Source organism: Rana temporaria, chromosome 8 (genome assembly GCF_905171775.1).
Source record: "Rana temporaria chromosome 8, aRanTem1.1, whole genome shotgun sequence".
NCBI lineage: Eukaryota > Metazoa > Chordata > Amphibia > Anura > Ranidae > Rana > Rana temporaria.
Window position 1 is genome coordinate 24,235,470 of NC_053496.1, and position 27,187 is coordinate 24,262,656.

A 27,187-nucleotide genomic window follows, 5' to 3' on the forward strand; every position below is an offset into this window, starting at 1 on the left:
ACCGGGCAAGTTTTTGTGATTCGGCGCGGCGTCGCTTTAACTGACAATTGCGCAGTCGTGCGACGTGGCTCCCAAACAAAATTGGCAACCTTTTTTTTCACACAAATAGATTATTAAATGTGCGTGTTTACTTCTGTCTTTAACACCTCCCCTTCAGGCTGGAAAGCATCAGATCAGGGGAAACAAAAAAAAAAAAAGCTCTCATTCCATTGCAGCTTGGTTCCTACATGTGTGATGAACTGAGCATGCTCAAACACTTAGAAAAAAAATATCCTTTCTTTTTAAAAGGTGAAAAACACTCATTAGAGCGTGGTTTGGATTAATTGCAGGTGTGCCCAATTACAAGCTCACCCAAACTAGAGACTGCAATTTGTTCATGTGATTTCAATTGCTTCATTACTAGCACTGTTATAAAAAGCTTGGATCGATCAGTCCTCAGCTGCCCTCAGAAGGGGCAGGCTGGCAGAAATGCTGTTGCTAAACACAAATGTGGTTTGTTGCATGGGTTTTGTTTTATTTTGCCAATGGTTTTGGTTTATTTTTAAATGATGTTCACTTTGATGTATTTGTCTATGTGGCCTTATTTTATGAAAAATGTGTAAAGCTATGGTTATTTAGAATTTTGAAATGTATTTTTGTTTGTTTGTCTTTTTTTGCTTTCCTTGTTTTGTTGACCAATAAAAATTACTTTAAAATTGTTAAGTTTGTCTTTTGTTACTTTTTCATGCTACATATGTTGACAGCTGCAGCTGAACTAGGTTTGGGCCTAACAAATTATGTGTGATTTTTGTCTAAGCTTCTTTCCTGGTGTGTAATCATGAAATGTTTGCCATGTTTATTCTCCATGACTTTAAAGACAAAAACTGGTAAGTATTTTATTTATTCTGCAGTGGTCCTCAGCCCTCAAGTACCCCCGACAGGACATGTTTTGGGGATTTCTCTTATCAAGAATTGCTGTCCAGACTGTATTTTAAAGCACATGTGCAAGATGAAGGAAAACCTGCAAACATGGCCTGTGGGGGGGGTTTGCTATTGGTGGACAGGCTTGACGTGCTGATTTACAGCACTGTGCTTAAATCTAGCGCAAGGCAATCCTATTCAAATTGTGGGTGTTTGAGGGAAGCCAAGTGAGTGTTAGAACCCCTGCTTTGTGTTTTTTTATTTTTGTGTTGAGCTTTGTGTCCCTTTTCTTAAAATTGGCTTCACTTCCTGTCACACAGCTGAACAGGAAGTGAGGTTAAAACCCTACCAGTGTCATTTCTTGGGGACACAGGTCAATCTAACTAGTGTCCCCATTAAGCAAATTGCACTCCAGCACTGCTGTGTACACCCCAAATCATGGGTCTTCAAACTACGGCCCTCCAGTTGTTCAGGAACTACAATTCCCATCATGCCTAGTCATGTCTGTGAATGTCAGTGCATTACAAGGCCTCATGGGATGTGTAGTTCTAAAACAGCTGGAGGGCCGTAGTTTGAGGATCCCTGCCCCAAATGATTATTTAGTTTGGGGTTTAGTAAAGGCAAAGCCACTCTGCAGTACAAGCATAGTTGCTGAAAATCAGAGAGGAAGCACTGATGGTTTTAACATCCAATCCTGTAGAAGCAAAGTTGTTTTTTGTTTTCTTTCTTCCTTGCTTTGCACTTGTAGTGCAAAGTGGATTTGCCTTTAGTCAATGGACCCCAAAGTCCAAGATCCCTAATAATTTGGGGTGTACACAGCAAAATGCTAGAGTGCAATTTACATAATGGGAAACTATTTAGATTGATCTCTGTGTCCCCAAGAAAAGATATTAGTAAGGTTTTACCCTCACTTCCTGTTTGGCTATGTGACAGGAAGTGAATGAATTAGAAAGGGTGAAGACACCTCACAAATGTTGTCACTATCAGGGGTGCAGACATCCCCAAAAAATGAGCAGATAATACTTATTTGCAAATTAATAATTTTTTAGTTAACATTGGGTGGGGTGCTCTAACGCACACATTCCTACATATTAGCAACGCTCTATCCTGGCCTATTGGCATGGTTATATTTTCTTAGGGCTCTCAATAAAACTCTATGAAATTTGTGCTTAAACTAGAACCAGGGGCGGACTGACAACTCATGTGGCCCCTGGGCAATAGAAGATTATGGGGCCCCTCTGGCTTACAGATGACCACCACGCCAGGAGGTAGTGCAGAGGCGGGCAGCTAAAATCTTGGGATATTCACATTAAAAGCATGTCATTTTCGGACATATCAGGGACAGATCTAAAAAAAACACAGATTTTTACATACTGTCCCTGGTTTTACTGAGCCTGGCAACCCGGATGGGGCCCCCTAGTGGCATGGGGCCCTCGGGCAGTGCCCGAGTGACTCAATGGTCAGTCCGCCCCTGACAAGAACTATAATCAACAAGTTTTATTTTCTTTAATTTTGGATAGAGTGAGGGAGGGTTATAGGCCCTGTCAGTTTATTTTGTATTATCTGTGTCCAATTGGGGAGATTTGCCTTCACTTCCTGCCCCATAGCCAAACAGGAAGTGAGAGAAAAACTATGCAAATTAACCACTTCCCGCCCAGCCTATGGCCGATTTACGTCCGGGAAGTGGTTACACAATCCTGACAGGACGTCCTGCAGGATTTCATGCCGCACGCGCCTGTGGGGGCACGCAGCGCGGCGATCGGTGATGCGGGGTGTCAGTCTGACACCCTGCATCTCCGATCTCGGTAAAGAGTCTCTCACGGAGACGGAGACTCTTTACCACGTGATCAGCCGTGTCCAATCACGGCTGATCACGATGTAAACAGGAAGAGCCATCGATGGCTCTTCCTCACTCGCGTCTGACAGACGCGAGTATAGGAGAGCCGATCGGCGGCTCTCCTGACAGGGGGCGTTTGCGCTGATTGTTTATCAGCGCAGCCCCCCCTCGGATCACCACACTGGACCACCAGGGATGCCCACCCTGGACCACCAGGGTGTGCAAAAACAAAAAAAATATAGAACAAAAAAACAAAAAGCAATAAAAAATAAGAAAAAAGATGCCAATCAGTGCCCACAAATGGGCACTGACTGGGAAAATCAGTGCCACCCCACAGTGTCCATCAGTGCCACCCCACAGTGCCCATCCATGCACAGTGCCCACCTGTGCCACCCATAAGTATCCATCAGTGCCACCCATAAGTGCCGCCCATCTGTGCCGCCCATGAGTGCCCATCAGTGCCGCCTATGAGTGCCCATCAGTGCCGCATAGCAGCGCCGCCAATCAATGCCACCTCATCTGTGCCCGTCAGTACTACCTCATCGATGTCCATCAGTGCCATCTCATCGGTGCCCATCAGTGCCGCCATATCAGTGCCCGTAATTGAAAGAGAAAAACTTATTTACAAAAAAATTAACCTAAAAAAATAAAAACGTTTTTTTGTTTTAAAATTTGCAGTATTTTTTTAGTTGTTGCGCAAAAAAAAAAAACGCAGAGGTGATCAAATAACAAAAAAAGAAAGCTCTATTTGTGGGGGAAAAAGGACGCCAATTTTGTTTGGGTACAGTGTTGTATGACCGCGCAATTGCCATTCAAAGTGCGACAGTGTTGAAAGCTGAAAATTGGCTTGGGCGGGAAGGTGCGTAAGTGCCTGGTACGGAAGTGGTTAAGGGAATCCAGTGCCCCCCAGAACTAGTGTGTGGGTCCCCTGAAAATTACTGGGCGGGTCATACTAAAACAGGGTGTGGCTTTGACAGGAAGGGGTGGGTCATTTTTCTATTAGGAGGTGCAGATATGTAGTCAGGCCTAGGGCAGAACAAAACCTAAATATACTACTGCATATTAGGGCTTATTTAGACCGGATCCGATTTACAGCGTGATTTTATATTGTGGGAGGAAACCCACGCAGGCACAGGGAGAACATGCAAACTCTATGCAGATGCTGTCACGGGCGGGATTCGAACCAACGACTCTTTTGCTGCTAGGTCAAAGTGCTATACACTACACCACTGTGCTGAACGAACATGATTGCAGCTGAAAGCATGAGAACTTTTATTTTTTTTTTCAATACCATGCTTTCCAGCCTTATTGACCCCGCCTCTCTCCATAAAGAGGACCTGTCACACACTAGTCCTATTACAAGGGATGTTTACATTCCTTGTAATAGGAAGAAAAGTGATCCAAAATCAAAAAAAGTGTCAAAAAAGTGCAAGAATAAAAATATGAGGTAAAAAAAAAAAAAAAAAAAAAAAAATAACGCCCCTGTCCCTAGAAGCTCGCACTCAGAAGCAAATATGCATGTAAGTCCCGCCCACATATGTAAACACCATTCAAACCACACATGTGAGGTATTGACAAGTTAGGTATCTATTTACTCGGTGTAACATCATCTTTAACATTATCCATAAAAATTGGGCTAACTTTACTTTTTTTTTTTAATTCATGAACCGTGTTTTTTTTTGGGCCAAAAAAAAGTCGTTTGAAAAATTATTGCGCAAATACCGTTGAAAATCAAATAAAAAATGACCGCTAACTTTATTCCCTAGGGTGTCTGCTAAAAAATTATATATAATGTTTGGGGGTCCTGATTAATTTCCCAGGAACAAAATATAATTTTTACATGAAGGAGAGAAGTGCCAGAATAGGCGCGGTATGGAAGTGGTTAAAGTGAAATAATAAAAGTGAAATATTCCTTTAAATTTCATACAGGGGGGGAGGGGGGGTACACGCATGTTTCCCGTGCTTAGAACTGTCCCTGTACAAGATGTCATTTCTGAAGTGAAACAAAAAAAAGGAAGTTTAAAGTACTCATGGCTATAAAGAATACAGTCATTGCTCATTAAAAAAAAAAAAAAAAAAAAGGGGGTCCCTCCAAATTAAATTACCAGGCCCTTCAGGTCTGGAATGGATATTAAGGGGAACCCCGCCGTAAAAACCCCCCCAAAAAATGGCGTGGGGTCCCCCCAAATATCCATACCAGACCCTTCAGGTCTGGTGTGGATTTTAAGGGGAACTCCACCCCAAATTGAAAAAAAAATGGCGTGGGGTCCCCCCAAATATCCATACCAGACCCTTCAGGTCTGGTGTGGATTTTAAGGGGAACTCCACCCCAAATTGAGAAAAAAATGGCGTGGAGTCCCCCTAAAAATCCACACCAGACCCTTATCCGAGCACGTTGACCTGGCCAGCCGCAGAAAAGAGGGGGGGACAGAGTGCGGCCCCCCCCTCTCCTGAACCACACCAGGCCACATGCCCTCAACATGGGGAGGATGTCCCCATGTTGATGGGGACAAGGGTCTCATCCCCACAACCCTTGCCCGGTGGTTGTGGGGGTATGCGGGCGGGAGGTTTATCAGAATCTGGAAGACCCCTTTAACAAAGGGGACCCCCAGATCCTGACCCCCCCCCCTGTGTGAAATGGTAACGGGGTACATTGTACCTCTACCATTTCACCCCAAAAAAAAATGTCAAAGTGTTAAAAATGACAGTAGCCGGTTTTTGACAAATCTTTTAATAAAATCTTCTTTTCTTCTTTCCTTCGGGTTTCTTCCGCTGCTTCTTTCTTCTCGTCCACATCTTGCCCGACGTCTTCTTCTATCTTCTCCGTCCGTCCTTCAGCCTTCTGGTCCCGCATCTTGTGTCTTCTGCGGTCTTCTTCTCGGTCCGCCAGCCTTCTCGTCCGCATCTTGTGTCTTCTCCGGACCCAGCGTTTGAATTTGAATTGGCCGTCGTCTTCCCGCTCCTGGGACCCGCCCCCCCTCTGACGCCACAAGTAAACTCCTTAGAAGGTCATGTGCGTCAGAGGGGGGCGGGGTCACATGAGTGTGACACGGCGGGAACTTCTTCTCCGGGCGGCGCGATTGAAATTGAATTCCCCCGCTGTGTGACGCTCTGTGACCCCGCCCCCCTCTGACGCACATGACCTTCTAAGGAGTTTACTTGTGGCGTCAGAGGGGGGCGGGGTCACAGAGCGTCACACAGCGGGGGAATTCAATTTCAATCGCGCCGCCCGGAGAAGAAGTTCCCGCCGTGTCACACTCATGTGACCCCGCCCCCCTCTGACGCACATGACCTTCTAAGGAGTTTACTTGTGGCGTCAGAGGGGGGCGGGTCCCAGGAGCGGGAAGACGACGGCCAATTCAAATTCAAACGCTGGGTCCGGAGAAGACACAAGATGCGGACGAGAAGGCTGGCGGACCGAGAAGAAGACCGCAGAAGACACAAGATGCGGGACCAGAAGGCTGAAGGACGGACGGAGAAGATAGAAGAAGACGTCAGGCAAGATGTGGACGAGAAGAAAGAAGCAGCGGAAGAAACCCGAAGGAAAGAAGAAAAGAAGATTTTATTAAAAGATTTGTCAAAAACCGGCTACTGTCATTTTTAACACTTTGACATTTTTTTTGGGGTGAAATGGTAGAGGTACAATGTACCCCGTTACCATTTCACACAGGGGGGGGTCAGGATCTGGGGGTCCCCTTTGTTAAAGGGGTCTTCCAGATTCTGATAAACCTCCCGCCCGCATACCCCCACAACCACCGGGCAAGGGTTGTGGGGATGAGACCCTTGTCCCCATCAACATGGGGACATCCTCCCCATGTTGAGGGCATGTGGCCTGGTGCGGTTCAGGAGAGGGGGGGGCCGCACTCTGTCCCCCCCGCTTTTCTGCGGCCGGCCAGGTCAACGTGCTCGGATAAGGGTCTGGTGTGGATTTTTAGGGGGACTCCACGCCATTTTTTTTTTCAATTTGGGGTGGAGTTCCCTTAAAATCCACACCAGACCTGAAGGGCCTGGAATGGATATTTGCCGGGAACCGCACGTCTTTTTTTTTTTTGTTTTTTACGGCGGGGTTCCCCTTAATATCCATTCCAGACCTGAAGGGCCTGGTAATTTAATTTGGGGGAACCCCTACACATTTTTTTGTTTGTTTTATGAATGAATCCCTTTAGAATTGTCAGAGCCGACAATTCATTATAGCCGCGTGTGAATTTTTAAATGACTTTTTTCCTTCTGAATGTCATTTTGTGCAGGGGGAGTTCTAAGTGCGGGAAAAATGCGCTATTTCACATGCTGACATTACACCCCCCCTAGGTACGAAATTTAAAGGAATATTTCACATTTATTGTTTCACTTTAAGAATTATTAATTTCACTGCTCCCGAAAAACGGCCGTTTTAAAAAATAAAAAAAGCATTGATACATGTTCCCTGGGACAGGACTGAGGTCCCCAAACACTTTTTAGGACAAAACTAGCAGATTAGCCTTTAAAATGAACACTTTTGATTTCTCCCATAGACTTCTATAGGGAGTTCGGCGCGGCTTAACATATTACTTTCAATGCGCCGGCTGCTACGCTGGTTCATGCGCCCAATTAAGCCTCCACCCGGAGTACTAATTAACGCATGAACCAGCGCAGCGCACAGAGCATAGTAAATCAGGCCCACTGTGTTCTGGGAACATTCGCTCGTCCTCTGCTGCAGATGGCGCTGGACTCCAGGACAGGTAAGTGTCCTAATATTAAAAGTAAGCAGCTGCAATATTTGTATTTGCTGGCTTTTAATATCTTTTTTTCAGTGGACATTCGCTTTAAACACAAAAAACGAACTTTTATTAATGGTCAAACACTCACATTTAAGCAGAGGTAATTCGGCATATAATACTGTGTGCAGGAAAACTTCCGGGGTCGGCCGCACCCGGAAGAGATGTCACCACGGCTCTGTGTCCTCACGTGTATCGTGACTGTCCACATCACTTTTTCAAAGGATGAAGAGCCATGGAGACTAGGTGACTTATATAGAACCGTGCTGCCATGGCTACCAGCAACGAGGTGCACCTGCGGCTATGATAGCCAATAAAACTTGACAAATAACATCCGTAATGAAGTAATTGAACATGTGCCTAGGTACACTGGATACATAGGCTAATATATATATATATATATATAATATATATATATATATATATATATTAAAAAAAAAAAAAAAAAACGACTAGAGATAAATAACCAGTATTAAAAACAAATAACAGGCTCCATCTAGCGAAATAATGCTGTAATGACAAGCCTGAAAATCAGACTGACAATATTCTGGATAAATGGATTGACAATCATAGTGGCATCTAGTGGTGAAATTAGAAATGGCAACTGCTGGTAAAAAATATAAATAATAACAAATAATAGTAAAAAAATATTTAAAAATACTTTAAAACCATACTAGCCGAGGAAAAAAGTATACATGATATCTCATAAAAACTGGATAATTAAATAAAACTCAGAAGTATCATCAACATAGAAAAAACAATATCCAATTAAAGTTAACTAAAAACAGTGAGGTGAAAATATGGTACTATTAAAACCTTCAATAATTGGATATAAAACAATTTAGGTCAAATTCTATGTTGTGTCCTAGTGGTGCCAATGTACGTATCTCATGGATCCAACGGGACTCAGACTGACTAAGCTTAATTTTATTATCCCCCCCAACAATGGGGTTTATAATTCTCAATTCCCCAAACATGCAATCAGGGCTGGTGCAAGGATTTTTGACACCCTAGGCGAAGCCTCATTTTGCCGCCGCCAGACCCCCCCCCCATTCGCTACTCCGCTCACTGAGATTTTTGCGGTGCCTCTTCACCTATACTTCAGCCATGGTCCACATGCATGCACATGTGCCCCTGGACCTGGCCCAAAGACAACTAGAGGATGGCACCGGCTCACTTCCTCACGCCAGCTGTGGTCCACAGGCTAGAGCAGTATACAGAGAGGCTAAGGCCCCTTTCACACTTGCGACCATATGTACGCTTTCTTATCCATCTGTTTGCGGATGAAAAAGGGACATATATTGATCCCTATGAGATCACGGGTGTCAGCGGATAAACATCCACTGACACCCTATAATTGTCCGCCTCCACAAAGATCCGATTTTGCAGACGGAAGAATGTCCTTTTTTTCTTCCGTCTGCGGATCGGATAAATACATTCACACACGGTCCGTGTTCATCCGATTCCCCCAAAGGGGAGAGCGGAGAAAAGACAGGGCGGTCCCTGCACAGTGTGCGGAGGCCGCCCTGTCATCCGACGGCTCAGCGGGGATCAACGGAGCGATCCCCACTGAGCTTACGGAGCACACGGAGGCGGATCATTACTGATCCGCCCCGTGTGAAAGGGGCCTAACTATGTAACTGCCTGTCTGTACGAGCAACAGATACACTGACAATGCTTTACAAGTTCTTACTAGAAACAATAATAAATGCAAATTTTTTGACCTGCAAAAAGATCTGCATTTATTTATTTTACAAAAGTGAATTTGAACGTCCACACCTCAGATCACCCCATCACTGTATCATCCTTAACACCTGTTCCCCTCTGCACCCCCCACCTTTGTTCCCCTTAAACCACCCAACACACACATATCAGTTCCTATATGTACCCCCCTGCACATCTGCCCCACACACACACACACCAGATCCCCCTCTGTACCCCCCCGCCAGTTCCCCCTCTGCCCCACCCACACACACCAGTTCCCCCTCTGTACCCCCCGCACCACACACACACCAGTTCCCCCTCTGCCCCCCCCCACACACACACACCAGTTCCCTCTCTGTACCCCCCCACCCCCCCCCCACACCAGTTCCCTCTCTGTACCCCCGCACACACACACACCAGATCCCCCTCTGTACCCCCCACCAGTTCCCCTCTGCCCCACCCACACACACCAGTTCCCTCTCTGTACCCCCCGCACACACACACACACACACACACCAGATCCCCCTCTGCCCCCCCCCCACACACACCAGTTCCCTCTCTGTACCCCCCCGCACACACACACCTGTTCCCCTCTGCACCCCCCCACCTTTGTTCCCCTTAAACCACCCAACACACATATCAGTTCCTATATGTACCCCCCTGCACATCTGCCCCGCCCCCCACACACCAGATCCCCCTCTGTACCCCCCTGCCCCCCCCCACAAACACACCAGTTCCCCCACTGTAGCCCCCCCCCCCACACACATATATATCTTTTCACCCTCTGTACACACAATGCACTTTAAACTTAACAGCAAATTCCATTTTTTTATTTCATGTGACTGGGTGCAGAGTGTGCTGCCTGACTGTGCTTTCAGTAAATACCTGAGCCAGCCGCGGTGAAGGCTTTACTGAAGGAGAGCGACGCAGCTGCTGCTGCCTGTCCTCTCCTCTCCTGTCTGTCTGCCTGCCTGTCCTCTGCAGCCGCTCCTCTCAACAGACCCCCGAGCGCCCAGGAGGAGGGGGGGATCGGATATCACGGCAAGCCCGGACTGCAGCACTTCCGGCCGGCTGCTCCTTGTCGTCCCGGCTCTCACCCCTCATCATCTCACTGCCGCTGCTACGGACCTACGGTGGCACTGCAGGCTTGGGATAGAGTGGCGAAAGGGATGTCTTCACCGGCCGCCGGCGCAACCGCCCCCCTAGCGCGCCATAAAGCATGTTTTTAAAAAATACAGATACTGGAGGTATTTTAATACTCCGACTCGAGTGGCTTCGGATTTTGCCGCCTCCCCCTACCCTGGCGCTCTAGGCAGCCGCCTAACTTGCCTATGCCTAGCGCCGGCCCTGCATGCAATGAGGAGGGGTCCCGATTATGAAATTGATCAAAGTGCCTAGATAGGCTGTATTTAGGGAATCCGGTTTTAATGTTCTGAGTATGTTCCCTCAATCTCTTCCAAAGTTCCCTTTTGGCTCTCCCAGTGTACTGCATATGGCATGGATACTCCCAAGAGGTACACAACCCCTTCTGCCTTACAGGAGATAAATTCATCTATATGGCACTCTCTCCCAGTTTCTTTTTACTTTCCTTTGTGTGCACATAAAACAGGTTTTACATGGGCAATAACCCTTTCCATCAAAGACAGTGAATTTTCTTTGGGCAGGAAGATCGGGGAAAGTTTTGGCAATAAGATCACGAAGAGTCGATGGCCTACGGTAGACAAATTTGGGTCTATCAAATAGTACACCTCCCAGATGTCGATCTGCTTTTATGATGTTGTAGTATTTCTTGCAAATAATGGGAGGTAGCTGTTCCTGTCCACCGTTTTAAAGTGCGTTTGTGTTACCAGTTTGTGGTTATCCTTAATAATTTCCTAATCTAAAAAATGTATTCTTTCTTTACTAATTTCCCAAGTACATTTTATATTCTTCGTATTTGTATTCAACTTAAAACCAAAGTCTAGTATGCTTTCTCTGTCTCCTGCCCAGATCACAATGACATCATCAATATACCTTTTAACAAGAGGAGTCGCTGTGGTTTTCTACTGTACAAAGCATCCTCCTCCCATTCAGCCATATATAGGTTTGCCACACTGGATGCATATTTTCCCCCCTCTTCATACCAGTAGTAGTTGTGATCCCAAACTGTACCTCAGGCATTTCAAGAGGAATTTTCGTTGGGTCCGCTTTAGTTCACTTAAATCTCTTAGAGCCCTTTCACACTGGTGCGTTTTTGCGGCATTCTCGCAGGAAAAATAGTGCTATTAAAGCGCACATAAAACGCTCCCCATGCATCTCAATGGACCGTTTCACACTGAGGCGTTGCGCTGGAAGAGCGTTGAGAAAAGTCCTGCAAGCAGCATCTTTGGAGCAGCTTTTGAGCGCTGAAAAAAACGCTCCAAAAACGCCCCTCTCCATTGAAATGAATTGAAAACGTGGTAAAATCGCCCTGAGCTGTAGAAAAGTCACATGATCTAACAAAAAATTTAACATGCAAGCAGAAAAGCGAACATCTATGTGATCTCAAAAACTATCATTTTTCAAATAGAATCAAGAAAAGAAAAAGCTGTAACATGGTGGCACAGAGGCACATACCCGACTGGGAAAAGCTAAACAACAAACAAAAAAACAACAAACGTGAGTACCAGAACTGGAGAACATCCCACTTCCACAAATCCCTAACCCTGCTCCCAATAGTCCCAAATCCCTAACCCTAATCCCGCTTTCACTAGTCCCAAATCCATAACCCCACTTCCACTAATCCCAAATCCCTAACCCCACTTCCACTAGTCCCTAATCCCACTTCCACTAGTCCCAAATCCCTAACCCCAATCCCACTTCCACTAGTCCCAAATCCCTAACCCCACTTCCACTAGTCCCAAATCACTAACCCTAATCCCACTTGTCCCAAATCCCTAATCTCACTCCCAATAGTCCAAAATCCCTAACCCTAATCCTGCTCCCAATAGTCCCAAATCCCTAACCCTGCTCCCAATTCACTAAACCTAATCCTGATCCCAATAGTCCCAAATCCTTAACCCCGCTTCCACTAGTCCCAAATCCATAACCCTAATCCCACTAGTCCCAAATCCCTAACCCTAATCTCACTCCCAATAGTCCAAAATCTCTAACCCTGCTCCCAATAGTCCCAAATCCCTAACCCTAATCCCACTCCCAATATAGTCCCAAATCCCTAACCCCGCTCCCAATAGTCCCAATTCACTAACCCTAATCCTGCTCCCAATAGTCCCAAATCTCACTCCCAATAGTCCAAAATCCCTAACCCTGCTCCCAATAGTCCCAAATCCCTAACCCTAATCCCACTCCCAATAGTCCCAAATCCCTAACCCCGCTCCCAATAGTCCCAAATCCCTAACCCCACTTTCACTAGTCCCAAATCCCTAACCCCAATCTCACTCCCACTAGTCCCAAATCCCTAACCCTAATTTCACTCCCACTAGTCCCAAATCCCTAACCCTGCTCCCAATAGTTCCAAATCCCTAACCCTAATCCTGCTCCCAATAGTTCCAAATCCCTAACCCTAATCCCGCTCCCAATAGTCCCAATTCACTAACCCTAATCCTGCTCCCAATAGTCCCAAATCCCTAACCCTAATCTCACTCCCAATAGTCCAAAATCCCTAACCCTGCTCCCAATAGTCCCAAATCCCTAACCCTAATCCCACTCCCAATAGTCGCAAATCCCTAACCCCGCTCCCAATAGTCCCAATTCACTAACCCTAATCCTGCTCCCAATAGTCCCAAATCCCTAACCCCACTTTCACTAGTCCCAAATCCCTAACCTCACTCCCACTAGTCCCAAATCCCTAACCCTAATCTCACTCCCAATAGTCCCAAATCCCTAACCCTAACCCCACTCCCAATAGTCCCAAATCCCTAACCCCGCTCCTAAAAGTCCCAAATCCAGAACCGTAATCACATTCAGTATTGATGTTTGAAATGTATTAATTATATAAATAAAAGAAAACAAATTTACATTTATTATGTTTATTACATGACAAAAATAATCACACAATATACAGTATGTAGTACACTCAAAATACTATATACTCCAAAAGAGACAGAAAGATTAATATATTTTAAAGTATGTTAAAATGGATCTAATAATGAATATGTTTATACGTTTATAAGAAGCAGCCAATAATCAATTGGCTATAGAAAAGTACATGAACGAGCAAATATTAAAGGCTAGGCATACAATCCCCTTTCTCTGTGGACCATAAGTAGAAAGGTATATAATGAATAATCACCTGTGATGATTCACAGGTCATGAAGACTTCCAGGCTGGTGCAGCAATGCGATGGACAGGGCTGGCTCCTTATAACCCCTCCCGCACGCCCGAGCGTCTGACTTCAACGGGCGTGCGCAGACACGCATAGCATGCGAGCGCATGCGCCGGGTGCCAAAATAGGCCGCCTGTCCTACAAGTCCCAGAATCCCCGGCGTCTTCGCATCATGACGCGGATTGTGGGCGGGGATCTCCGTCCAAACATAGGGTTGAATGGGTCAATGTGCTAGGTGTCCCCGGAGATGAAAGAGGGGGAGGGGAACCATAAGCACAGGGGCTGGCAGGAAAAGGGGGCGGATAGGCAGATGATACTGGGCGATATGCATCGCTGCAAAAAATGGGCATTCGAGATGAAGCCCTTGGGTGTCCATATGGCCAGGCCAAAAAGGCCCCCAGTGGTCACAATAGGGAACAACAACAGAGAGCGTCTGAGCCATATCCCAGAGGTCAGAGGAATCAGGGAGACATCGAGTCAGAGGGAATCCCCAATGGCTTGATGTCAAGGTGTCAGCCACTTATTGGCCACAAGATGGCAGGGCAGCGCACAAATCCTCAATCAAAGAAAAAAAAGATTTAATATCATAATTTCAACATCAATATACATTTAGTTTAATTAATTTAACAACATTTTATGTAAGACATGAATTTCAAAATAAGTCTATTAATCATGAATGTCCATTCAGAATATATAAACATATATTATAACCAAGACACCTAATTTACCCCTGAAAAGGGTCTGAGTAGAAGAAAAAGAGAAATGAAAAAGAAGGGAGGAAAAGAGGGAGGGGGGGATACATATACCCCTCAGAGAAACTGCTCCATCCATCCTCCTCCCCATCCCCGAGTACCAACTGGGATGAGATATACATGTACAACTGTCGCTCTGGTCTGGGTTGTATTGGGGGTGACTGATTATATACCAACTGTTTGCTCTCTGTCCTATTTCTCCTTTTTATGTAATTAATTGTTTCCTATCCTTACTGTACTCATTTCTCCCCTTTCCCCTCCCCATCCCTCTTTTCCTCCCTTCTTTTTCATTTCTCTTTTTCTTCTACTCAGACCCTTTTCAGGGGTAAATTAGGTGTCTTGGTTATAATATATGTTTATATATTCTGAATGGACATTCATAATTAATAGACTTATTTTGAAATTCATGTCTTACATAAAATGTTGTTAAATGAATTAAACTAAATGTATATTGATGTTGAAATTATGATATTAAATCTTTTTTTTCTTTGATTGAGGATTTGTGCGCTGCCCTGCCATCTTGTGGCCAATAAGTGGCTGACACCTTGACATCAAGCCATTGGGGATTCCCTCTGACTCGATGTCTCCCTGATTCCTCTGACCTCTGGGATATGGCTCAGACGCTCTCTGTTGTTGTTCCCTGTTGTGACCACTGGGGGCCTTTTTGGCGTGGCCATATGGACACCCAAGGGCTTCATCTCGAATGCCCATTTTTTGCAGCGATGCATATCGCCCAGTATCATCTGCCTATCCGCCCCCTTTTCCTGCCAGCCCCTGTGCTTATGGTTCCCCTCCCCCTCTTTCATCTCCGGGGACACCTAGCACATTGACCCATTCAACCCTATGTTTGGACGGAGATCCCCGCCCACAATCCGCATCATGATGCGATGACGGGGGATTCTGGGACTTGTAGGACAGGCGGCCTGTTTTGGCACCCGGCGCATGCGCTCGCATGCTATGCGTGTCCGCGCACGCCCGTTGACATCAGACGCTCGGGCGTGCGGGAGGGGTTATAAGGAGCCAGCCCTGTCCATCGCATTGCTGCACCAGCCTGGAAGTCTTCATGACCTGTGAATCATCACAGGTGATTATTCATTATATACCTTTCTACTTATGGTCCACAGAGAAAGGGGATTGTATGCCTAGCCTTTAATATTTGCTCGTTCATGTACTTTTCTATAGCCAATTGATTATTGGCTGCTTCTTTGCTGTGTGCCTTAATCTCTTTGCTGTTTCTCATTCAAACTATATAGTGACCCCTAGTGGCAATTGGTATGATGTGTTTTCATACCTTAATATGACACATACAATTGAAAAAAATTGTTTCTTTTCTCTGCTCCCTTTCATTGCTTTTTTGTGACATTACATATAATTTCCTTTTGTTTTCCTTCAAAGATTATGTGAACAGGCATACTTTCCTCCCCTGTGCTTAATAAGACGAGACTCCTTGGCTGCCTTTTGTGCATTAAAACTTTGTTTTATGCAGTAAGTGTATTTTCTCCCTTTTTTAGTATCTATATCTATTTTTATTCTTTCTTACATGCTTGGAACATCATACTCATTAGGTGTTATGTGTTCCCAATAGCTTGGTCCCTAATTCCTCTCCTATGGTCCAGCCTATGCCCCTACGCAGCACGGATACTTCAGTAAAGGGCGTCTCTATTCCCTGTGGGGTGAGTGGTTCCCGGGGCCCCGGGACGTCTCAGGACTGGTGTCGTTTTTCCTCTTCATCCGAGATGTCAGGTCAGCGCTTATCCTCTTCAAAGAAGTATCTTTGTGCAATGTATCAATATTCAAATGAATTCATGATGTATAGACTTCTTACATGCTGTTCTTCTTTTGCTCAGAGCTGGTTACATAATTCTGGTCGCTTTTCAGTACCCCTGAAGAAGCCGACTAAGGCAAAATATATTGGGTCATACAACATCTTAAACCGACCAGTAACTCTACAGTGGGAAATTCCAGCAACCCAAATATCGGAATTCTGACATATTGTTTTTAATACGGTGTATTATGTATTGTATAAAATTCTATTTTTGATATTTTAATAAATTGTTACAAAATTTAATTATCTTACTACTTATTCTACTTAGCACCGCCAACATTCCATTCCCCCTATTGTTCTCGCTTGTAAAACGCTGTCAAAACGCCTGCAGCGTCGCGGTAGTTTTGCAGCGAATGCGGTAAAATAGCAGCGTTTTACTGCTATTTTAACGCTCCGCTATAGGCGTTTTCAGTGTGAAAGGGCTCTTATGGCCCATTTCGTGGCTTGTAAGGCCTCTTCATGGTTAATAATTGCATATAAAGATGCCACATCTGGCGGTTTTTCTTTATTTTTGTGTATCTTCGGGAGCGTATAAATATAAGGAAGAATTGGACCGCCAATTGGGAGATAGAGACACCTATGAAAAGCTACCGGATAATCCAATAATTAAATATAAAGATGAATTGGCATACCTGCTAGAACATGGGATGGAAAAGGGCTTGCTAAACAAAAAAGCAAATACCTTCAACAACAGGCTGCAAAAATTCCGGTTATTTATACGCTCCTGAGGATACACACAAAAATAAAGAAAAACCACCAGGAAGACCCATAGTAAATGGCATTAACTCTGTTGGAGCAAGGATTGGGGAATATATTGATTGGTTCCTTCAGCCGTTAGTGAAAAAGACTAGGTCCTATCTGCGTGATACAAAACACCTGATCCAACTATTAGAAAATATCACACTAGATGACAGACCTGTATATTTAGCAACAGCAGATGTGGCATCTTTATATACAATTAACCATTGTAACCATGGCCTTACAAGCCACAAAATGGGCCATGAGAGATTTAAGTGAACTAAAGTGGGCCCAAAGAAAATTCCTCTTGAAATGCCTGAGGTACAGTTTGGATCACAACTACTTCTGGTATGAAGAGAAGTATTACAAGCAGGTGTGTGGTATTGCAATGGGGGCAAAATATGCACCCAGTGTGGAAAAACCTATATATGGCTGAATGGGAAGATGCGTTGTACAGTAGAAAACCACAGCAACTCCTCCTGTTTAAAAGGTATATTGATGACATCATTGTGATCTGGGCAGGAGACAGAGAAAGCTTAATAGACTTTGGTTTTGAGTTGAATACAAAGAATATAAAATTGACTTGAAAGAATACATTTTTTAGATCTGGAAATTTTTTAAGGACAATAACAAACTGGTAACACAAACGCACTTTAAAAACGGTGGGCTCCATGTGGATCAATCTGGATTTATCCCTGCGTGGTCCACAGCGTTTAATATCAGGAGGCTTTTCTTGAATATTTAGCTCCCAGTGGAGAATCCGGGAAATAGGGCGATTCTTTCCCTCGATGCTGCCAAGGCATTTGACAGCGTGAAGTGGAAATATCTTTGGGCTGTGCTAAATAAATTCGGACTGGGGGAGGGTTTCATAAAATGAATACAACTTTTGTATGCAGCCCCAACAGCGAGGATTAGAATAAACGATATGTTGTCGGAGGCCTTCCCTTTGTTTCGGGGCACTAGGCAGGGGTGCCCTTTGTTGCCCCTGCTTTTTTCCCTTGCATTGGAACCCTTGGCCTCTAGGATACGAGAGTCACGTGACATAGTAGGATTTAGATGGAAACCGAGAGGATAAGCTATCATTGTACGCCGACGATGCGCTGCTGTACCTGGGAGATACGGATGGATCCCTGCTTGTGGCAATGCAACTTATCGAGCGGTTTGGGAAGTTGTCTGGTTTTGCCATTAATTGGTGCTCCTCCGCTGGATGATCCCCCTTCAGAGTTGCCAGACGGTATATACCGGATACAGTTGGTGGACTCCTTTAAATATCTAGGGATAGTTGTAACCAAAGACCCAACAGACTATGTGTCCCTCAACCTCTCTTACAAAAGTTTAAAATTAAATGCTCCGCCTGGTGTAAATTACCTTTGTCAGTTACGGGATGAGTGAATTTGACTAAGATGATTTGGGCCCCACAACTGTTGTATATCTTACATAATGCCCCAGTGTGGATTCCAAAGTACTGGTTCCAACGTATTGACTCCCAATTTAGGTCCCTAATGTGGAACAATCGTGTGACCAGAATAAAACTTACAGTATCCTAAGGATTAGGGCGGAATGGCTGTTCCTCATGCCCAGACCTATTTTTATGCAGCCCAAATGCAACATTTTACAGGGTGAAATCAGCCGACTATGACAGACCTCTCTAGGTTTTTGCTCATAGACCCCGACACTTCGTATTCTGCATTATCTCATATGGAGATGGGTTTCCCTGCTGCCCCTGCAACATGTCCTACAGTCTGTCTTCTTAAACTGTAGAGTAACATTAAACGAAGAATAGGAATCACAGGTTTTCTACCTAGTACACCCATTTGGCGAAACAGGTTTTATGCTGAGCTTGTTAAACTCCATGATTGCCTTTCGATGGGAGACAGCTGGAGTCATATTTGTTCCAAATCTTTGATGGGGCGGACCTTAAATCTTATGAGAGGCTGAAAGAGGAGTTCCCTTTATTGGGCGATTTCCATTATCCATACATTAGGCTGAAACATGCGGTTAGATCCCAGAGATTTTGTTCATCCCTGCGCTTGGAGGACTCCAATTTCCTGGGTTCTGTCTTTTTTTAAATCAGAAACAAGTTTATTGACCAAAAAGAGAGATACAGTCATATACACATACACAGGCAGATCAATGGTGATTGCAGTTACAGTGAAAGACATCAGGATACAACTGGGTTGTCTTAACAAAACAGTAAAAAAGGGTATCATCTCCAGAACCTACATACAGCTGCTAGCCCATGTACAAGCACCTGATGTTCTGCCCTGCAGGGAGAAGTGGGAGAGGGATCTTGGGTCCAATGATGGGGAGCGATGGGAACACATATTGCAAGTTGGTCCCTTGGTGTCAGTGGCACAGAGGCTGTCGCACTTGTTTATTTTACACAGTGTATAGGACTCGGGTACTACACCACTGGGGTAGGCGCGACACTCCCATATGTCCCAAGTGCCATGTTCATCCAGGAGACTGTCTCCATATGTTGTGGAGGTGCCCCAAACTTGTGAGATATTGGAATGCAGTGGTTGCGATAATTCTACCTATCAAGTTCAGTTGCCTGTGAACCCACTGGTGTGCTTGCTCGGAGGTTTGGATGAGGACTTGTATTCTCCTCCTACCTATACTGTCCTGCTTGCTTTATTTGGCAAGAAAGCTCATAGCGAGATATTGGCTATTTACCCGAGTTCCGACGAGCCGGCAGTGGACCCAGGCGGTGAATAAGATTCTTATAAGGGAAAAGAATACATACTCTCATAGAAAATCACCACGAAACTTTGATCAAATTTGTCAGTGCTGGTTGGGTTCCCCGGAAGTAGCTCCTCCACAACTAGTTCTTAACAGGCTGCTACAATGATTTGGATGGATGGATCATTAGGATCGGGCTAGTTCTTAAGGTTACTGGACAGGGGGTTACCAGGTCAGGTGACTTGAGAAATGATCTGCTGGTATCGTCGGGTTGAGCGGGTTTATGTTTTCCTTTTGTTTTTCTTTTTTTATATCTTTGTTTCTCCTTTTGGAAGATATAGCGAAGGGCGAGATGGAAGTTGTACATGGTACTTATTTCAGTAATATGTCAGTTACGGGATGAGTGAATGATATTCAGATTGTATAATGCTCCTTGTTTTTGTACAACTGTCAATGTATTATATATGGCCTTTTTTTTCTCTTGGCTTACTAATTTGTTATGTCTGTGCCCTTTTGCTTCTTTACAATAAACACCTTTTTTGATTGAAGAAAAAAAAAAAACGGTAGGCAGGAACAGCTACCTCCCGTTAGTTGTCACTACATTCCATGGCTAGACAATATACCCAATGGGCAATTTACTAGACTAAGGAGGAATTGCACAAACAAGGACGTCTTTTTAGAAGAAGTGCACTTTATTGGGGAAAGATTCATCCAGAAGGGATCCCAAAAGAAATGTTATTGAAAATAAAATAAAGGACGTATCTGCCCTGGATAGAGAAATGTTGATTCAAGATTCTGTGAAGGAAAAAAAACACTGGTGAACGGAGTACCATTAGTCATGGACTATAATGTACAGTATAAACAAATAGAAAAAACTGCAAGAAATACTGGCACATCATAAAAGCAGATCGACATCTGGGGAGGTGTACTATCTGATAGACCCAAATTTGTCTACCCTAGGGCACCGATCTTATTGCCAAAAATGTCCTCGATCCTTCTGCCCAAAGAAAATTCACTATCTTTGATGGAAAGGGTTATTACCCATGTAAAACTTGTTTTACGTGTAGGCACACAAAGGAAAGTAAAAAGAAAAAACCTCTCTTTAAATCTGCAGTTACTGTGAGAGAGTACCAGATAGATGAATTTATCTCCTGTAAGACAGAAGGGGTAGTGTACCTCTTGGAGTGTCCATGCCATATCCAGTACATTGGGAGAACCAAAAGGGAACTTTGGAAGAGATTGAGGGAACATATTCAGAACATTAAAGACGGATTCCCTAAACAGTCTATCTAGGCACTTTGATCAATTTCATAAATCGGGACCCCTCATTGCTTGTTTGAGGAATTGAGAAATATAAACCCCATTAGAGTGGGGATAATAAAATGATTAAGCTTAGTCAGTCCAAGTCCCGTTGGAATCAATGAGATACGTACATTGGCACCACTAGGACACAACATAGAATTTGACCTAAGTGCTATTTAAGTCACCTAGTTTCCACAGCTCTTCATCCTTTGAAAAAGTAACGTGGACAGTCACGATACGCATGAGAACAGAGAGCCGTGGTGATATCTCTTCCGAGTGCGGCCGAACCAGGACGTTTTCCTGCACACAGCACTGTCAGTATATGCCGAATTACCTCTGCTTAAATGTGAGTGTTTGACCATTAATGAAAGTTTTTTGTGTTAAATACTACACTATGTTGTACCCTCTCTTTCCTGTATGTGTCCGTCTGAGCATTTAACCAGGAGGTGTGACCATAAAGAGAAAGTGAGCGGGGATCGTTTTTTTATGAGGAATACAACAGAAAGGCTTATTTAGCCTCTTAAGGTGAGAGGCTGGGGGAAAGGTTTGGCACGTAGCACTGGATGAAAGCACCTGCACTTTATTGGATATCACTGCAATTAAGAGACAATTGTTTTGCATCTGCACTTTTTGGATTTATTTGCACATTGCTGTGGAGTGTGGCTTAGAGATTTTCCAGCACAAGGACTTGCATTATTTTGCATGTTTTTTTTGCACTAAAGACTGTTTATTGCACAATTCTATACAGTTTGTTTTCTAGTGCATGCATTTTGCATACACGAATTTTGGATATAAATTTTTTTTTTTTTTACACAGGTAATTTCTGCACTTAATTGTTTTGCACTTTTTAATAATTGTTTTATTATTTTCACCTATATGAAGAGTCATTTATGGATATGTTTTGCAAACATCGCCCTTGAATTATTTGGTGTTTTATGCACGCTATTTCATTCCCGAACACAAAGGCAGCTACTGAACACTCCAATCAGCCGAACAAGAAACCCATACGAATAATTCTCCCCCAAGTACGAGACAAGGCTCTGTGTTGAGGGTCAAGCAGGAATCAGATTTTATTGAAAGGAATACAAGTTCAATGTGATCAACTCTCAATCAACAGGAGTTGAGGTCAGAATCAAACAAACCAAGAATAGTCTTTACATATATCCTGGGAGATATTGTGGATACATATAGTCCCATTTTAAGTAATCCAAGATATATTTTCTCAGTCACCCTATGCCAGGATAGCACAGGGTGACTTAGACACAAGAGGTGCATAGGGAGCTTAAACAAGGGTATCCCATACTTTCCAAGGGATTCTGGGTTCCACGGGCCCTCCCATCATACCCCTTTTTTGGGGGGCCTTCCTTTTTTCTTTTTCAGAGACAGTTCAGAGATAAAGGAACAGGGAAGTATCACAAATACAGTAAAAATACACAATGTACACATAAATCGCTGGAGCGCTGAGGGAGGTTGTGGATCGAAGCGGGAGTAGAAGCGTATGGGGGCATTGCCCATTCATTGAACTCCATCGTTAAGTTTTTATTTGGGGGGAAGGGGAGTACTTTAAGTAGGAGAGGAGAAGGGGGAAGAATTGCTTAGAGGAAACGGGATGGGGGATATAGGGAGCCATGGAGGAATAATGTGTCACTATATTTTTCTTCGCCTCAAGACAGAAAAAAAAACTTTTTTTTCTTATTTCAATGTGACATGACGCCCTGTCAAGTGTCTGAAAATGACAGAATGACAGCGGGGGTCAAAATCTCGAATTCTAGAGTCGATACTGTTATTATGTGGTTGAAAACATACAGCTGGAGAGTGGAGATCTATTGCCTGTAAATGGGCTATATAGCCTGGATGGAGGGGGAGGAGGGGTGCGGGGAGGGATATAGGAAAATAAACATGCTGCATCAGAGGGGAAAAAATTACGCAAGAAAATAGCTGAAGGAATAGGGTAAGATGTTTTGCCACTTCGGCCATAGTTAGCCACCCCCATATTCAGCACCTATGGGTTTGAGTTGCTCCCCCCCCCCGGTCCAGAGAGGATGGAGGGACTACCCGTGACATCACCAAATGCTAGAGGACTTAATATCCCCAAAAAACGTAAGATGTTATTGAATGACCTAAAATGCTTTAACATGGACCTAGAATTGGTGCAGGAAACCCATTTGAAGAAGGGAGCATTTCCCAACCTTCAGAATAGATATTTCCCCAACGTATACCACACCTCTAACTAGGGTTGTCCAGATACCGATACTAGTATCGGTATCGGGACCGATACCGAGTATTTGCGGGAGTACTCGTACTCGCGCAAATGCTCCCGATACCTAAATAGAATACTTTTTTTGTATTTATCAACATGTTCTATGAAAATTCTTTGAGTTTTTTACTACTGCGTGACAAGCAAATAAAACATTTTTATTCATTTTTACTCATTTTTATTCTTTTATAATGTCTTGAGTTAGAGTTCTTCATAATTCTAAATATCCTTAGTCTGTATTGTGGTTTGAAAACTGTCACATGACATTTAAAAAAAGTATCGGTATTCGGTATCGGCGATTACATGAAAAAAAGTATCGGTACTTGTACTCGGTCCTAAAAAAGTGGTATCGGGACAACCCTACCTCTAACCAAGGGGCTAAAACTAAAAGGAGTTGCCATTCTAATCCCTAATCAAATCGCATGGTCTCTGTTGGACAAAAGTCTGGACCCAGGGGGAAGATATCTATTCCTCAAAGAATTTATAGGTAGTGTAAAGGCTACCCTAGCTACCATCTATGCCCCGAACGTACATCAAGATAGTTTCTTGGATAAAGTTATATCAAAGTTAATGGAATTCAGGTTGGGAAAATTGATTCTAGGGGGGACATCAATGTCTCCCTAGACCCTAAAATAGATACCGCCGTTGGAACCTCCTTGGTCCCTAGTGGAACAAGGAAGCGGACCCTCCGGAAGTTTCATGAATTCCAATTGATAGATGCTTGGCGGGCCTCTCACGCAGAGCAGATGGACTACACCTACTTCTCCAATCCCCATCAATTATATTCCCGAATTGATCTTTTCCTAGTACCACAACAGTTACTTTGTATCGTACAGGATATCTCAATAGGAAATATAACCTGGTCAGACCATGTGCCAGTCACGATTAGGGTCTCTGTCGGGTGCAACTCAACTCAAGCCCTGATTAAGGACAATGTGGTACACTCAGAAAACTTTTCAATTACAAATGGGAGCCGCCAGGGCTGTCCCCTTTTGCCTCTTTTGTTGGCTTTAACGTTGGAGCCCCTATTAAATAGAATTTAACAGAATCCTAATATCATGGGTATATGCCTGGGAGAACAGGATTATAAAGTCACTGCTTATGTTTTCCACTCACCAGCCCACAAATATCATTACCAAATCTTATGAAGGAAGTTGAACGATATGGAGCCCTGTCAAATTTTTTAATAAATTATAGCAAAATCGGAGGCAATGGGGGTGGCCCTAACGGGCCCTGTGCAAATTAGTTTACAAAATAGTTTTAAGTTTAGGTGGACAACTTGGAAAAAAGAAAAAAAACGCGCTACTAACTTAATAAACAAAATAAATATATAGAAAACACTAATGCACTGATACACAAACTGTGAATATGTGTGTATAATATATGTGTCCTCATAAGTGGCAAAGGCCCATGGTTCTCCTGGCGGATAGGGCTAGCATAAAATTGACAAAAGAACAAAAAAGAAAAAGTGTCCAAACATTCTGAAGTCCTCAAAGAAAAGGAAGGGGGAAATCCAAAACCTCATCGATCCGAATGAAAGGATCCTACTTATTGTGAACTTAGACAAAACATTGTGACATGTGTTGATAGGTGATATTCCAATAGTGCCCTCCACCAAAAAGCATACGAATCTGCTTACCAGAACAAATTGGTCCCTTAATTACAGGGGACCACACAACGCCTGTAGTGTATAGCAAACCGCTGGGCTCAAATGGAAAGTGGACAGCCTGGTATGGATCGTCTCCTTATCAGTGGCTCCAAAGATGGTAATCACATGTATGGAAAGAGACAAGGATGCAATTTGCAGTAGATTAAACAGCCTTAAACCTGCAGCACCGGCCGGTCGCATGCAGGTAAACCCTTTTTGGTAGGAGTCAAGCAGTCTAAGGGGTGATGCCAGTGTGCCGCTCGATCCGCCCTGACTAGTTTCGTGATATTTCACTTTATCAAAGGGCACTAGTTGGACAACAGCATTAAAATATTTGGGAATACAGATCCCCAAAGTTAACAGATATATATGCGCTAAATTTTCCACCATTACTCAGGGAAGTTATAACATTATTAGATAGATGGAATAAAGCTACACACTCTTGGTTCGGGAGAAGCAACATCCTAAAGATAACATAGTACCAAAATTGTTGTATCTTTTTCAGGCACTACCTATCTGTAACGGAACCCCAAATGGGACAGGGGTTAAATCCGTTTTACGATATTCCATTCCATCCAAGACAGCTTATCGACACTCCAACCAACAGGACCCGATCCATCCCATTTACCAGAATAAGACGAGACACACAGCTCTGTGCTTCTGGTTTTAAATGTAATGACAACATCAATGGTTTCTTAGCTTGCTTATATGCAGTACAACAGGTTACAGAAATCACAGGAACAATCAAACTGTCCACCCCCCTCATCACACCATGGGGGGCTTAAATCACATTCTTTTACATAATGATATTCAGAGTTAATTATCCCGCAGAAGTTGCGTCTTCGACAAGTACATTCCACACAAACAGTATACATAATGAAAGGTCTAGGAGCCAGGCTGACTCTCAGTTTCAATCCACAGAAGCAGTCTTAGTTAGCATCTCAACAGCCTCACACAATGGAAGGCCTTTCAAGAGCCAGGCTCATTTAACAACTCACTAGCCAGGGCTAATCATAGAAATGAGTCACTATTGACTGGTTGGGTCACAATATTCTTTACAGAATATATGGTAGATTACTGTCCATGTTAAAACAATCCAATATATGTCTATTTCCTGGCTCAATCTGTGCCCAAAAGTGACTCCTGTTGCATGGCTCCCTCCTTGTGGAACACTCCGGCAGACCCGGCTTGATCCTTTTCGGGTCAACTTGGGGATGTCCGGAACTAGGAGGCCGGGATGACGTCTGTTTGCCGGGATAAACCATCAGCATTGCCATTTGGCTTACCAGGACGGTAGCTGATGGTGAAGGTGAATAATGGAATTCAGTTCTGGAACAGTCACTTGCTTTGCTCTCTCAATGGCTCCCAAAACCTGTTGCTGATGCTCTTGGGAGAGATAAGGCACCACCTGGATGCAAATCCCATTTAATCTTTTGACAATTTCAGCCTGTTTCTGCATTTCAATGTTCAAGCCACGGGACATCTCATAATACATGACGTAGTGTCGTTGCATCTCTGATTTCTCACTGGCCAACTTGTCACATTCCCATTTTAGACTGATATTGTGCCGGATCTACAGTACATGTCGGGGAAGGTAGTCTTACCCGGGTCTCCGCAGCAAGCAAGTTGGTTCCAGCAACGCGGGTTTCGGCACAGGTAGTCACTGTGTAGGCTTCAGCGGGACACATCGGGGCGTACACAGAAACAAGGGGGGCCAAATCATTCCCCAGTAGTACATCTGTGCTGGCAAATCCTTCATCACCCCCACATTCACATGTCCCGAACCAACCCCCCAATCCAGGTGAACCCGTGTCTCCGGTGTGCTGGCTCTCTGGGATGAGTTTCTTCTGTAGCAGGGTCATCGTGGCCCCAGTATCGCGTAGCCCATTGGCTACCTTTCCATTGACCCGGACAGTCTGCCTGTGTTGCTGCCTGTTGTCCTGGTTAGCTGCTTGTATCGGATCTGCCTCGTGCAGAACGCCCCAATGTTCTTCCTCCTCAACGCAGTGGGCCGCAGGCATGGATGTGTGGGGGTTCCCCCTTTCTGGCTGTCTCCATGACTGTGACTGCCTGGGTGGATTCAATGGACAGTCTAGCTTTCTGTGTCCTAGCTGTTTACACCCAAAACACCTGATGGGCTGTGAGTAGTCCTGGGAGTTGAACCTAGGCTGCTGAGGATAAGTGGCCGCTGGAGGTGGTGTTGTAGGATGGTCCGACTGGGGTTTGTAGGCAATAGCCGGCGGGGGTGCCGCTGATCGATAATCCACCCAAGCTGTGGTCTTGACCACAGAGTTGTCCAGTTTGCGGGCGTCTGTATTCGTCCGCCAGGCGAGCTGCTTCAGACAAGGAGAAAGGGTTTCTGTCCCAGACCCATTCTCTGACTTCCCGGGACAGTTTGTCAAAGAAGTGCTCCTGCAGCACCTCTTCCCCGGATTCTGCTTGGCATCCATCGACACAGTGGGGGATGCTGTGCGGTTGTAGGCGG

At 44.4% G+C, this 27,187-nt stretch overlaps 2 long non-coding RNA genes across 2 annotated transcripts; one reads left to right on the forward strand and one right to left on the reverse strand.

Moving 5' to 3' along the window:
- Nucleotides 1-15,224: 15,224 nt before the first annotated feature.
- LOC120946741 lies at nucleotides 15,225-16,318 on the forward strand. The gene is made up of 4 exons (XR_005750783.1): nucleotides 15,225-15,334; nucleotides 15,646-15,735; nucleotides 15,836-15,993; nucleotides 16,098-16,318. It is a non-coding gene; the product is annotated as an uncharacterized LOC120946741 (long non-coding RNA).
- A 5,524-nt stretch (nucleotides 16,319-21,842) lies between these two features.
- On the reverse strand, nucleotides 21,843-25,259 carry LOC120946739. The gene is made up of 2 exons (XR_005750782.1): nucleotides 23,419-25,259; nucleotides 21,843-23,021 (listed from the first exon to the last, which is right to left on the reverse strand). It is a non-coding gene; the product is annotated as an uncharacterized LOC120946739 (long non-coding RNA).
- Nucleotides 25,260-27,187: the final 1,928 nt, after the last annotated feature.